Source organism: Pongo pygmaeus, chromosome 15, assembly GCF_028885625.2.
Source record: "Pongo pygmaeus isolate AG05252 chromosome 15, NHGRI_mPonPyg2-v2.0_pri, whole genome shotgun sequence".
Classification (NCBI taxonomy): domain Eukaryota; kingdom Metazoa; phylum Chordata; class Mammalia; order Primates; family Hominidae; genus Pongo; species Pongo pygmaeus.
Genome location: NC_072388.2, coordinates 67,217,298 through 67,233,032, shown reverse-complemented (window position 1 = coordinate 67,233,032; position 15,735 = coordinate 67,217,298). Strand labels below are relative to the sequence as shown.

The following is a 15,735-nucleotide window of genomic DNA, read 5'->3' as shown; positions in this document are numbered from 1 at the left end:
TGGTGGGAAGCGAAGGGAAGCTAGCATGTCGCAAGTTGAGAGTAGGAACAAGAGTGGGGGGAGGTGCCACACTCTTTAAATAACCACATTTCATGTTAACCACCAGAGCAAGAACTCATTCATCACCAAACGGATGGTACTAAGCCATTCAGGAAGGATCTGTCCCCATAATCAGAACACCTCCCACCAAGCCCCACCTCCAACACTGGGGATTTTAACATGAGATTTGGAGGGGACAAACATCTAAACTATATCATTATGCCTCTAGCTCCCCAAATCTCATGTCCTTCTCACATTGCAAAATATAATCATCCTTTCTCAATAGTTCTCCCAAGTCTTAATTTGTTCCAATTCCAGCTCAATCAAAAGTCCCAAGTCTAAAGTCCAAAGTTTCATCTGGAGATGAGTTCCTTCCACCTATGAGCCTGTAAGATCAAAAACAAATTATTTATTTCCGAGATACAATGGTAATATGGGCATTGGGTAAATATTCCCATTCCAAAGGGAAAAACTAGCCAAAAGAAAGGGGCTACAGTTCCCATGCAGGTCTGAAACCCAGAAGGGCAGTCATTAAATATTTTTTTTTTTTTTTTTTGAGACTGAGTCTTGCACTGTTGCCCAGGCTGGAGTGCAGTGGCGTGATCTCGGCTCACTGCAAGCTCCACCTCCTGGGTTCATGCCATTCTCCTGCCTCAGGCTCCCGAGTAGATGGGACTACAGGCGCCCGCCACCATGCCTGGCTAATTTTTTGTATTTTTAGTAGAGACTGGATTTCATCATGTTGGCCAGACTGGTCTCGAACTCCTGACCTCATGACCCGCCTGCCTTGGCATCCCAAAGTGCTGGGATTACAGGCGTGAACCACCGCACCCAGGCTATTTATTTATTTATTTATTTTTGAGACGGAGTCTCGCTCTGTCGCCCAGGCTGGTGTGCAGCGGCGTGATCTTTGCTCACTGCAAGCTCTGCCTCCCGGATTCACACCATTCTCCTGCCTCAGCTTCCCGAGTAGCTGGGACTACAGGCACCCGCCACCACACCCCGCTAATTTTTTGTACTTTTAGTAGAGACGGGGTTTCACTGTGTTAGCCAGGATGGTCTTGATCTCCTGACCTCGTGATCCACCCACTTCGGCCTCCCAAAGTGCTGGGATTACAAGAGTGAGCCACTGCGCTCGGCGGCAGTCATTAAGTCTTAAATCTCCAAAATAATCTTCTCCTTTGACATCCAGGACACACTGGTGCATGGGCAGTGCTGTCCCTGTGGCTTTGCAGGATGCAGACCCCATGACTGCTCTCATGGGTTGGAGTTGAGTGCCTGCAGCTTTTCCAAGCTCAGGATACAAGCTGCCCATGGCTCTACAATTCCGGGATGTGGAGGGGGTGGTGGCCCTCTTCCTATCACTCCACAAGGCAGTGCCCTGGTGAGGACTCTATGTGGGGGGCTCCAACTCCACATTTCCTCTCCACACGGCTCTAGTAGAGCTTCTCTGTAAGGGCTCCACCTCTGCAGCAGACTACTGCCTGGGCTCCCAGGATTTCCAATACATCCTCTGAAATCTAGGGGAATCTGCGAAGTTCCCTTCACTTTTGCATTCTGTGCACCTGCAGGCTTAATACCACATGGAAGCCACTAAAGCTCACAGCTTGTGCTCTCCAGAGCCAGCAGCCCAAGCTGTACCTGGGGCCCTTTGAGCTGGAGCTAGAGATGGAGCTGAAGCAGCCCACATGCAGACAGCAGTGTCTCAAGTCTGAGCCGGGCAACGGCCCAGGCCTGGTCCTTGAAACCATTATTTCCTTATAATGCTCTGGGTCTGATAGCAGAGTCTGTCTCCAAGATCTCTGATATGCCTTTTCCCCATTGTCTTGGAAATTAGCACTTGGCTCCCTTTTAGTCACGCTAATCTTTCTAAGCAAGTGGTTGTTCCTCAGCCTGCTTGTATTCCTCTCCGAAAAATGCTTTTTCTTTCTCTGCCACATAGCCAGGCTGCAAATTATCCAAAATTTTACACTCTGCTTCCCTTTTAAATGTAAGTTCCAACTTAAAATCATTTCTTTGCTCATATATCTGATTGTAGGCTGTCAAAAGAGATAGGGGGAAAATTACTCAACATTATTCTGGGCAATGATTTTTTAGACCTGACCCTAAAAGTTCATGCAACAAAAGCAAAAATAGAAAAATGGGATTATATCAAAATAAAAAGCCCCTGTACCGCAAGGAAAACAACTGCATGAAGCGACAACCTTTGGATTGTAAGAAAATATTTTCAAGGCATACATCTGATTAGGGTTTAATATCCAAAATATATAAAGAGCTCAAATTGTGTGGTGAGTATAGTGAATAATTATGTACTGTACATTTGAAAATTGTTAAGAGAGTAAGTTTCAAACGTGCTTACCACAAAACTGGTAAGTATTTGAAGTGATGGATATCTTAATTAGTTTGATTTAATTATTCCATATTATATTCATTAATTATAACATTACATTGTGCCCATAAATACATGCAACTGTATTTGTCAATTTTAAATTAAAAAATAAGTTAAAAAAAAAAAGGCAGCAGAAATGGAGACCAAGGGCTACATATACTTTAAAGATAAGGAGCCAGTAACTCCAGGATTTGTTGCCTGAGTGGATTTGGGACCAGCATCCAGAGGACAACAAAGACAGAAAACTCTGGGTACTCATTGGTATTCACCTAAAACTGAAAATTTCAAAAAAGTCTACAAATATAATTAGGTCAAACGTGGACATGTATGAATTTACAAGATGTAGAGGCCACAAGTACCAACAGTTACCAAATGATCTGCTCCCCTAAGTGTCCTTCCACATGGTGACAAGGATAAACCTTTCTGTGCCTTTCTACTTGCTTTCACTTGATGGGCTTCACTTTATGGTAAGGAAATCTTTTGCTCATTTTCTCCAAAGCTAAACTCTTCATTAGAAAGAGAGAGACAGAGAGAGAGAGGGACAGAGAGAGAAAGAGAGAGAGAGAAGGCATGGGTACATAGCAACAGTGAGCTTCCCCAAAACTGGGTTAGGCAGTGCCCCCTGTCCCGTCCCTCTATGGCTGGGGGAGGACAGTATCTGAATGTGAGAAGTGCTTCCTTATCTCAGACTCACCAGTTAGATAAGCCATTCCACTTTCCCTAAGGAGGAGCAATGAAGAAGCAGAAAGGCCAAGAGTGAGTTAGGGAAAATCCTTCCTCCTAGAGAACAAAGACTTTCCCCCTAAAGCCCCTGACTAGTAAATTTTTTTTTCTTTTCTAACATAAGCAGTAGATAGGATAGAATTTAATTCCACTCAGTAAGCATCAAGAGGCTTCTGTGTTCCAAGGACTGGACTAGGCACTGGAAATAAAGAGATAAAAGACAAAGTTCTATCTTCAAGTGTTCACATCCTATTTCTGTAAGATAGGCCTCCAGAAGGAAGATAAACACGTGATAGAGTCAAGGGGTAAGCAAGTTATATGGGGAGCAAACAGGAAGTACTAATTAGTTGTAACCCAGGGAATTAGAGTGAATATGAAAAAAGCATCTGGATTTTTTTTTCTTACACTATACACAATATTTCAAGCCAACATTTCCTTTCCAGTAGTGAAAGATTTTTGTTTGCCACAGGATGTGAAAGTGCACTATATGCAGTTGTGTGATATATTGGTGGACATATATTCTTTCCATCCCTTTTCTAATAACTGAAACCTTCCTTTCCTTTGAACTGCTCCAGCCCTACCTCTGGGGCCCTGTCTTCCTGCCACTGGGGTAGACAAAAGATCTAATGGGCCAATAGGACTCTTTTTGAGGGTACTGACAAAGTTGGAGAGAAAAAGGACCTTATGCCTTATGAGATCCTAAGTGATACGGACCAGAGACTGCTGCATTGCTCCTCCCATATGGCAAAACCTGCTGCGAATGAAACCAACAGGAGGAAAGCAGAGCAGAGAGATGGAATTACAGCAGAAACGATGATGACATTGTTGGAAACCCATTAGATCCACTTCTTAGCCTTCGCAATTACATTAGCCAATAAATTCCACTGGGTCTGTCACTTGTATTTATCATAAACTTAGAAATCACTTTATTAATAAAACATTACTTATAAATTGCTTCTACCATGCCTTTGACCTAAGAAAATAAGGTTCAGACTTCCACAAAACTTTATGAAAACCCTGACCACTTTAGTGCCGTAATAGATGTTCTAGAAATTGCCAATGATTCCATAAATGACACAGTGCCATTTAATGATGAAGCTACTCTGATACAGTATCAGATCAACTAATTTTTCCTATAATATACTTGCATATAACTCAACCCTTCATATTTCTATGATGTATTTTATTCATCATGGATTTTTTGCATTACACCTTACCGAAATACAGTTACCTTGATTCTTGTCCTTTAAAGAGATTAAATTCATTTTCAGTTCTAATTTAGTCATTAACATTGTGCTTTGCCTTAACATTCTCTCTGCCCAGCTCATCTTAGTGGCATCTTCAAGGTAAAATCACCTTTGATATGTGAAAATTCTTGCTTCTTACCTTCCCTGAAGGGGAAAATATCAGCAAAATTATAATTTGAAATTGTAATGAACTCTATTTCCCTGCTTCTTAACCTATAAGGATGAAATGGGACAAGTAAAAACATGTAGAGATCTCTGAGTGCCAAAGGCAGACTGTTCCCCACTGCTTTCATATTTTACTTCCCTAATCAGATTTCAATGTCTTAGAGAGCCAAGCATCGTGGATATCTTGGGATATCCCAAATATGCAAGATGGTATAGGAGCCTAGGGAAAACCTCCCCTTCAACCTCTGAGTGTTTACTGAAAATCAACCGACAAAAGGCAGGTTAATAGGAGAAAAGGCATACAAAAATAATAATATGCATGTATGTGCACAGAAGTCATAAAAAAATAAGAAAAACTCAAAGAAAGGGTCAGACAGTTGAAGTTTTCATCCTGAGGTTACAGAAGGAATAGAGGCTTAGAGTCTGGCAAGACCAGTTATGGGTGGAAGAGAAGAAGAGCATGGCTAGCAAAGGCAGTCTTGTAATGCAGATGAAACCTCACAGGTAGCAAGCAGCCCTCCAAAACAGTAAGTTTCTGTTAGATCCCCAGAGGTGTCAAACTCTCAGTCTCTCTCTCCCAGGAGCCTATCTGTCCTAGATCCAGACAAGTCACAGCACAGAAAGGCTGGCTGTTTATTTCAGCAATGTAGATTTTCTCTACAGATGTAAATCTCCTCCACAAAAGGTAGATTTACAGGGCTATTCCTGTATGCAGGCTCTCTGAATAGCCATCTCAAATATGTCAAAGAAGTATATTTGAGGGTAAAATATTTTGGTTTCCTTTAATGGTAAAAAAAGGAAGAAGGAAAAATGTATTTACTTTCCTTGGTAACTCATTGTATCGGTCCAAAGACACCTTAAAGTTATTTCTGATAAATATTTCTAAGTAAACACTGTTAGTAAAATACTATTGAATACTAACCATGTGCCAGGCACTATGTTACATTCCTCCTAAAAACATTTCTTCTTTTTTTAACCCTTGTGTAGAAAAGAAAAAGTAGCAGCCTTCTCTCTAAAAGATCATTATATGGTCACATTTCAGCACTGCCTATGATTAAACTACCTCAATTTCTTTAAACATTCTTTATTGTGATGATTAAAATTATATACATTGTAGAAAATGACTGTGCTATTAGATTGCTATCTTACTGTACTACTTTTCAACTTTTACTACTTAGGAGAGGCAGATTTCCCAATCCTCTAATTTTCTCAACATTTAGATTGATCCATATTTATAAGAGGAAGAACTAGGCTTAGAGAGAGAACAGTACATTCAATGTGCATCTTAGTGGCATCTGTAAGGTTAAATCACCCCTGATATATGAAAATTGTTGCTTTTCATCTTCTTTAAAGGTGAAAATATCATCAATAAAACTGAAATTAGAAACAAAGTTATTTGGTATAATGCTAGATGAAAAATATGGCAACCATAGGTCTCTCCTCCCACCACCCAAGATGCTGAAAGGAAAGAAGGCCAAGGAGAAGAAAATGGCTCCAGCTCCTGCTGTCATAAAGAAGCAGGGGGCCAAGAAAGTGGTGAATCCCCTGTTTGAGAAAAGGCCTAAGAATTTTCGCATTGGACAGGATATCCAGCCCCAAAGAGTCCTCACCCACTTTGTAAAATGGCCCCACTATATCAGGTTGCAGCGGCAGAGAGCCATCCTCTATAAGTGGATGTAAGTGCCTCCTGCCATTAACCAGTTCACCCAGGCCCTGGACCACCAAACAGCTACTCAGCTGCTTAAGCTGGCCCACAAGTACAGGCCAGAGACAAAGCAAGAGAAGAAGCAGAGGCTGTTGGCCCAGGCCAAGAAGAAAGCTACCAGCAAAGGGTACATCCCCACTAAGAGACCACCTGTCCTTCGAGCAGGAGTTAACATGGTCACCACCTTCGTGGAGAACAAGAAAGCTCAGCTGGCGATGACTGCACATGATGTGGATCCCATCGAGCTGGCTGTCTTCTGCCTGCCTGCCCAGTGTTGTGAAAAGGGGGTCCCTTACTGCATTATCAAGGGGAAGGCAAGACTGGGACATCTAGTCCACAGGAAGACCTGCACCACTGTTGCCTTCACAAAGGTTAACTCGGAAGACAAAGGAGCTTTGGCTAAGCTGGTGGAAGCTATCAGGACCAACTATGACAGATACGATGAGATCCACTGTCACTGGGGAGGCAATGTCCTGGATCTCAAGTCTGTAGCTCACATTATCAAGCTTGAAAAGGCAAAGGTTAAAGAACTTGCCATTGAACTGGGTTAAATGTACACTGTTGAGTTTTCTGTCCATAAAAATAATTAAAATAATACAAAATTTTCTTCAAAAAAGAAAAAAAAATATGGCAAGCATAAAGATACACTTTGAGATAGCTAAATAGCCTCCAATCTTAACCTACACATGGGTGGTCCCTTGGCGGCCATGTTTAAGCCATGTTGTCTGGTTGGATTAAGGGCAGACATATCACCTGTGCCAGACTGATCAGATCCTCTCTCAGGAATTTAGACTCATTGATGCTAGTATCCCTGGGCTGGGAAGTCGAACTAAGGACGTACAAACGTGGCTACTGAGGATGCACCATGTTTGGCCATGTGCTCACCAAGCAGCGAAAGTGGCTAGCTGAGAAAGAGAAAAGAAAGAAAGCAGATGTACAGAGAGAAGCAGAGATCTGAATCCACGAGCCCCTGAAGGGAGCCAGGCAGACAGAGAGCTACACCTGGGCAACAGGGACTAGTTGCCTGGGTCCTTGTAAATGCTCCTGTTCCAGGCTCTGGTCTCTTATGAAGTCCAGTTGTATTTCATGCTGTTGGGTTCTGTGAGAGTCTCCTGATTCCTTATGGCAAAATGTTTTGTTGCTGTTAAGATAGTTTGAGTGGGTTTCAGTTATTTACAAATAAAAGATTTTTGGGCCTGGCATGGTGGCTCATGCCTATAATCCCAGCACTTTCGGAGTGTGAGGCAGGAGGATTGCTTGAACCCAGGAGTTCAAGACTAGTCTGGGCAATATAGTGAGACCCCATCTCTTAAAAAAACAAAACAAAACACAAAAACTAAAAAATTAGCTGAGTGTGGTGGCACATGCCTGTAGTCCCAGCTACTAAGGAGGCTGAGGTGGGAGGATTGCCTGAGCCAAGGAGGTCGAGGCTGCAGTGAGTTGTGATCATGTCACTGCACTCCAGCCTGGGGGACAGAGTGAGATCCTGTCAAACAAAACAAAACAAAACAAATAAAAATTTCTAACCTAGGCAATAAGCGAGTGGTTCTTAATTCAGGTTGAGCATCAGAATGCCCTGAAGAGGTTTTAAAAACACAAATACCCCTGCTCTGTCCCCAGGGATTCTGATTCAGCTGGTCTGGGATATAGCCTAGGCAAGGGAAAATTTTAAAAACCTCCGCCTAAGAATTATGGCCCATGGAATGGCAATAGGTAAACAGCAGAAAGCTAGACATTTCAGATCAAAATAACCATGCCAATAGGGAAGAAAGAACCACAGGATGCAAGAGTACAGCCACTTCCACAAAGCTGCATGCTACAATGGCTAATTTTAGCATCTACTTTCACACTGAAAAACTGTGGTCAACTTTAGACATCTGTCTTGAAAAGAGATTTCAGGTTCTGAGGGGGTATTTCAGGTTTAATTCATGTATCAATAACCTATCCACTGCAGCTTTAAATCTGAATCATTTTGGTACCTGAAAGCATCAAATCTTCTTAAAAAATTATTTAGCTGGACAATTATAGGTTGTGATGGGCTAGGATAGGCACCAACAAAAATAAGATGTGGGTGTGTGCAAAAGAGGCAATTATGTGGGAATTTGGTACACAGAAATTCTCCCCTGCACAGGAAGAAATTGAGTCCAAAAGTTGATTGTATTCATCTGACAGCAAGATTAACACTCAAATTATGGAATAAATTAGTAAGTAAACTACAAATGAAATCACCCTCTTACTAGTTTGACAAAGGAATTCATCTCAGTTAGAACATGGAACTTTTCTGAGGTAGATGAGAAAAATTACTGTAATATTTGTTAAAAACATTTTTAAACAACCATAAAAAGGAAATGTAGAGTATTCTACCCTATATAAATGCATCTTTTAAGAACTACATTATTTGGTTAAAAGCATTGGGGACAAACAAAGAAATGGTTAGCTCTCTCTCAAACCCTGGGAACAAATTCTCCACCACTGAATGGGTTGGTGTCTAAAAGCCACATCAGGATTATAGCATTAGTTTCAAGAAACTGATACAGAGAAAGAAAATCTGATTTGGGTCTTAGAAACCTACACTGTTTAATAGATGCATTGGTGGCAAGTAGAATTCTATCATCATTTTATATTAAGGTTCAAAGCACTTTTGTCAAAAATGTAGGAATTTGGAGTGTAATTTGTTTACAAACTTGAAGAATTTGCTTGTAATTGATCAGAGTACATCAAAATAGCAATCTATGTACTGGACAGTAAGACCCCCAAGGACTCAGTCCTTTATTTCTTTTGTCAACTAGATTGCTTCACATCTCCCATGGGTAGCCCCCATGTATACCAAAAGGGATGAATAAGTGTTGAGTGAAATATAATGAAAAGGAAATATAATAATTACCACACATTTATGACATCATTCTAGGCAAGTAAATGATCTCACCTTTTTGAATTCTGCTTTCTTTATTGTAAAACCAAGACTCATCCAAGTTAAATACAAAGGAAGATAGGACAGTTTTGAGAGATAAGTGGTTTAAAGCAAAAGATGGCAGAACCATAATTAAACATTCAGTTTCCTCAATAGTTTGTTCTCCAAATGATGTAATAATAGCTAACATTTGTTGAATACATTATATATCAGACATCATTCTCACATATTATTAACTCTTTCAACTCTCAGAATAACCTCTGAAATAGGTACTATTATTATTCTTACTTTTACAATTAAAGAAACTGTGGCACAGACAGGTTAAGTAACTTATCCAAGATAAAACAGCTGGAAGTGGCAGAGCCAAGATATACACCAATGCAAGCATGGCTTCTGATAAACCTTCTCTCAGCCTTTATGCTATACCGCTTCTTGAATGTAGTGACCACAGAGACTTTTAACCTCTCCTTCTAGTCTCTTAAAGTATTGCTAACCTAATGGCTATTTCCAAAATACCAGACACATGGTGGGTGCCTGATTGTCCATGGGGAAGGCTCTGTAGAACTTTCTGCTCTTGTTACTAGAAAATCAGTAGTTACAGATTCTAACTCTACCTTTAATTAGCCAGGTGCATCTGAACAAGGCTCTCAAGGCCACAATTTCTTCATTTAAATAAATAAATTCTATTAGATGATCCCTGAAGCTATTTTCCAACTCTGTGAAATGCTATGAAAAAAAGTAAAAGATTCCAAGCCTCTTCTACCACTCCCCACATTGTCAGACCTTATCAGCACTGCCTTCACCAAGCTTAAAACCAGATCCAGGAAGGTGAGCTGGTTGCAGTGAAACCTGTTAGTATCACAGAGGAATGCCTGTTTAGGGACTGCAAAGATGCAAATCAGAAAATTACTAAGAGACTAAAGTATGCTGATTGTACTAATCAACAGAAAGAGTGGCTATCTGCTTTTTTAATTTTGAGAAAAATGTAAATGCAGGAAAGTACAGAGAAAAATATAACATATTTTCTGTTTCTATTTTCTTTTTTTTTTTTTTTTTTTGACACAGGGTCTCACTCTGTCGCCCAGGCTGGAGTGCAGTGGTGCGATCTCGGCTCACTACAACCTCCGCCTCCCGGATTCAAGTGATACTCCTGCCTCAGCCTCCGGAGTAGCTGGAATTACAAGCACCCGCCACCATGCCCAGCTAATTTTTGTATTTTTAGTAGAGATGGGGTTTGACTATGTTGGCCAGGCTGGTCTCAAACTCCTGATCTCAAGTGATCTGCCTGCCTCGGCCCCACAAAGTGCTGAGATTACAGGCATGAGCCACCGTGCCCGGCCAACATATTTTCTATATTTTCTTCAGTTCTTGTTTGTTTTGTGTATATATATATATATATATATATATATATATATATATATATAAAATACATATATAATACATATATATGTGTGTGTATATATCTATCACATTATATATGATATATATCATATATATCACTTGATATATCAAGTAAAGTATGCCAATCACATTTCTTCCTCCAGTGACAACCACAATCAAGAATTTGGAGAGGTTATCTGTGCTACCATGTTATGGAAGCACTATTCACAATGGCCAAGATATGGAATCAACTTAAAAGTCCATCAACAGATGAATGGATTAAAAAAATGTGGCCTATATGCATAATGGAACACAGCTGATGCTTGAACAACACAGGTTTGAACTGCAAGGTCCACTTACATGTGGATTTTTTCAATAAAGTTACTCCAACCTGTCTCTCCTACCTCCCACTCCACTCCTCCACCTCTTCTTCCTCTGCCATCTCTGAGACAGCAAGACCAACCCCTCCTGTTCTTCAGCCTACTCAATGTGTAGACGATATGGGTGAAGAATTTTACAAAGATCCACTTTCATTTAATGAAAGGTAAATATGTTTTCTCTTCCTTATGATTTTCTTAATAACATTTTCTTTTCTCTAGCTTACTTACTGTAAGAATACAGTATATATTATATATAATATACAAAGTATGTGTTGACTGTTTATGTTATCAGTAAGGCTTCCAATCAACAGTAGGCTAATAAAGTTTTGGAGAAGCCAAAATGTATTTGTAAATTTCTGACTGTGTGAGGGTTAGCACACCTCATCTCTGCATTTTTCTAGGGTTGACTCTACTATTCAGCCATAAAAAAGAATGAAATTCCACCATTTGTGACAATATGGATGAACCTGGAAGACATTATGTTAAATGAAATAAGCCAGGCACAGAAAACAAAATACCACATGATTTCACTTCTTTGTAGAATCCAAAAAAGTTGATTACATAGAAGTAGACAGTAGAATGGTGGTTACCAGAGGCTGGGGTGTGGTGGAGAGGAGCATGGGAAGATGTTGGTCAAAGGATACGCAATTGCAATGAGACAGGAAGAATAAATTTCAAGAGACCTATGATAGAGCAAGGTGTCTATGGTTAAAAATATATTGCATTCTTGAAAAATGTAGAGAGTGGATGTTATATGCTCTTACCACAAAATGGTAACTATGTGAGCAATACATTTGTTTAATTAGCTAGATTTAACCATTCTACAATGTATGTGTACTTTAAAACATCACGTTGTATATGATTATAACATACAATGTTATCTATTAATTTTAAAAAGAAAAAAATTGGTGTTCATCCTTCTGGCCTTTTTAAAAAATAAAAATAAATATAGCCTTTGTTGTACATAATTTTACCTGTGAAGCAAAGGTATCTCTAAGGCTCACAGCTAGAAGTGTAGTTGCTGGGCTGCAGCGCTTGTTGTGCCTGTTCACATCAGACTAGAGGCTGGCAGATAGGTCTTCAAAGTGACTTTACCAGTTTCCTCTTCCATTAGCAGTTTGAGTTCCTGTTTTCTTATATGCTCACCAACATTTAGGGTTTTTGTTTTGTTTTGCCAAACTGATGGCAAGAGTGGGATCTCATTTTTGTATTAATTTTTATTTTCTTAATGACTTGTAAAGTTGAATGCCCAGGTTTCTTCTAAAAATCACCAGTTTATATCCCTTGTCTATTTTTCTATTTTTTTCTTACTGATTTGTAGGCATTCTTTACATATGATGATATGATTAAGGCTAGAAGGTCCTAGGTTACAGGAGTCCCGGGATGGCCCCAACTGGGTCAAGGGGACACCACTCTGCTGAGTGGCTCTGTAGCACAGCAGTATATGCAGAGGCAGAAAGGGTGAGAGCATTCTATTCAGGGACCAGCTAACAGTCCTCAGCTGAGTGGGTGGGTTGTGGACAGGGTCCTCTGGTTCTCTTTCATCTACCTATCCATTTTCCTGGTCCCTCCGCTATGATACACCTCTATTTCCCAGTCAGTAGGAAGGAGAATTATAAATCAGCCATTTGAGCATCACTGATGGAATCACAGAATGAAGGAGAAAAAGTCTGGACTCTCTAAAAACAGGTTTCACATAGATGAGATGATTTAAAGATGTTTCTTCTCAGCTCACAAAATATTAAAGAAAAGAACAGATGAAACTAAATTGAACTGGAATAAGAAAAAGATATTTATCTTTATTTCTCTCTCTGCACTTCAGTTTTTTTCTTCAGGGAAAGAGGGGGAAACAGTTTTGGTTTTTTTGCCCTATGGCTAACTAGAGACAGTCTAGAATTAGAAATAAAACAGATGCAAAATCTTCTCTTCTGTGGGATGAGTGAATACATAGTTATAAGCTCCTTCCCCAAGAGAACTTAGATCTTTTAACATGTAGGCAGGAGGCTGCTCCATGGTGCTGTCCCAAACTTTCTCAGTAGTTAAGAGCCATGCACCCTATAGAGGTTTAGAAAGAAAACAATACTATGAAAGGGAGCTTATTCTCCTTGGCTTTTCTTGAAATAATGATCTCTGTCAAGCCTCAACTGTTAAAATGAATTGTATTTTGATTAATTACCTTTATTCTGTTAAAAAAATAAATGACCAAAGTATGTGTTTATATATGCAGAGATGTATAATATACATATGTGTGTGTGTGTATCTCACTTGTGTTTGTGTGTATATACCAAGAGTGAAAGAGCCAGCTGTTTTAGCCATTTATATTTGGGGGATGGGTGGGTAATACAGTAAGTTCTGTTGAAAGGAAATTATGGGAGAGAATCTGATATCCTGAATCTTTCAACAAGACAGGGTTCAGAGGGCAAGTGTGGAAATAAACTTAGAAACCAGCTTCTTGTTTCTAGATCGGTTTTTAAAAGTAAGCCCATAATGTGAACTCTTTTTGGAAGTCGGGTTTTGCTGCTGTTGTTTGGGGCTTTTTGTTTGCTTGCTTGCTTGGTTTTGTATCTAAGTTAATTTTTCCTGGATAATTCAATTGGAAAATGGGTATGAATGGGGTATTGTTAAGATTCCTTTCCATCAAAATCATCATATTCAGCAAACTCCCCCAATAATTTCAATAACCAGTTTACAGAATTGATATTCTTCTCTCTTCCCAGTTTTTCCCTGTAACTTGAAAACTACAAATATAGAAATTATCACTTGAATCTATGCAGGATAATTGATTGTGAAGTCAGACAACCTCTGTTATTAGCAGACTCACTTAAAAGCTGGAAACCCTCCTGGATAAATTACTTTTAAGTGACCATGTGGGCTCCATGAAGGGGAAATGACTGCTGGTGCAGAACATGCAGAATCTGTCTCAGCGATGTGGCCCAGGAAATTGCAGAACCCAGTTGTGGAGCTAATTAGTAGATATGTGGATGCATGAAAACTATAGTCACAGGAGCTTGTACTTACACAAAACATCCTGACTTGCCACATAGTAGAACTCAATGAAATGGCCCAAGTAGTACAGAAAGATGTGGAGCAACATATGGACTTTGTTTTTTTTTAAACTTTAAGTTTTAAATAAGTATTATTAAATAAGTATTATTGAAACCACAATAATGCCAATGCCATTGCTCTTTTTTTTTTTTTTTTTAGACAGAGTCTTGTTCGGTAGCCCAGGCTGGAGTGCAGTGGCGTGATCTTGGCTCATTGCAACCTCCGCCTCCCGGGTCCCGGTTCAAGCAATTCTCCTGCCTCAGCCCCCCGAGTAGCTAGGATTACAGGCATGCGCCACCATGCCCAGCTAACTTTTGTATTTTTAGTAGAGACGAGGTTTCGCCGTGTTAGCCAGGCTGGTCTTGAACCCCTGACCTTATGATCTACCTGCCTTGTCCTTCCAAAGTGCTGGGATTACAGGCGTGAGCCACCGCACCTGGCCAGCTATTGTTCTTTAGAATAGCTTTTCCATGTATAAACCTAGAATTGTTTTTAAAACTATATTTTAAAAGTAAAATATAGTTTTCTGAGTCTTGGTTTATATTCTCTGGATCCAAAATTATGCCAATTAAGTTGCAGTAGGAAATATGCCTACTAGATACTAGGGCTGACATTAAATGCTCCTGATTCAATATGGAACACTTAATTCTACCCCCCCCCCCAACACACTGTCACCAATACTAAACTGTCCCATGATTTGCCTCACCTATCATATCTAGTTAATGAAGAAACTAATTGTGAATTGCTAATAGCTATACTGAAAGAGTAGAAAATAGAAATCCTGTATTTTATTATTACTTTAATGCTAGTATTCCTTTGTTTTTGTTTTGATTTTTTTCTGATATGCTGTTTGTCTATATACAATATCTGCTTCTTCAAAGGCATGTTATGAATGTTGGAAGTAACTCCTGGGCAGAATGACACCTAAGGCAAACCAGCCAGTGTTTCCTCATCTTACCTTTTAAGACATACAGCAAGTGGTTCCACACTCTTTTGATAAGTACATCCTCAATCTGGTAATCACAGAATCTTAGTGAAGAAAAATCTTAAAGGTCATCTAGTCCAATGTCACACCTAGTACAAGAATCCTATTTGCTTGAAAAAAATCCTTCCTTTGTATAAATGAAATGTCTAAGGCAATTTTCTCTTAATATACTCAGTGGAAGGGGGAAACATCTGGACACCTTTTTCTTTATAAGAACTCTTTCTGTACTTAAACACCATTTATTTTCTTCCTTCAATCTTTTTTTCTTTTAATTAAATAGCCTACTTTCATCACTCTTCAGAGATCTGATTTTCCATGCTTTTAATCATTTCAATTGCTTTCCACATCCTCTGAACATGCAGAAGCACCACCTAGGCATGGCAGCTGAATGAGAGCTTTGCTACTATCTTATTAATGCTGAATATGGTGACTCAGTTTTTAACGCCAGGCTCTTGTTAACATAGCGTGGCATCATGTTAGATTTTGGAGTGTTTTATTATTTAACATAATTGACTCTTTACTTCAAACTTTCATGTTATCAATTTTTTTTTTTTTTTTTGAGACGGAGTCTCGCTCTGTTGCCCAGGCTGGAGTGCTGTGGCACGATCTCAGCTCACTGCAAACTCCGCCTCCCGGGCTCATGCCATTCTCCTGCCTCAGCCTCCCGAGTAGCTGGGACTACAGGTGCACAGCGCCATGCCCAGCTAATTTTTTCGTACTTTTAGTAGAGACGGGGTTTCACCATGTTGGCCAGGATGGTCTCAAT

At 39.8% G+C, this 15,735-nt stretch overlaps 1 protein-coding gene and 1 pseudogene across 24 annotated transcripts in view; one reads left to right on the top strand and one right to left on the bottom strand.

Moving 5' to 3' along the window:
• The window catches only part of RAD51B (RAD51 paralog B), a 794,823-nt gene that overhangs the window by 264,757 nt on the left and 514,331 nt on the right, over positions 1 to 15,735 (bottom strand). The gene's annotated exons all lie outside the window — the stretch shown is intronic.
• LOC129013295 (large ribosomal subunit protein eL8-like) lies at positions 6,019 to 6,819 on the top strand (annotated as a pseudogene).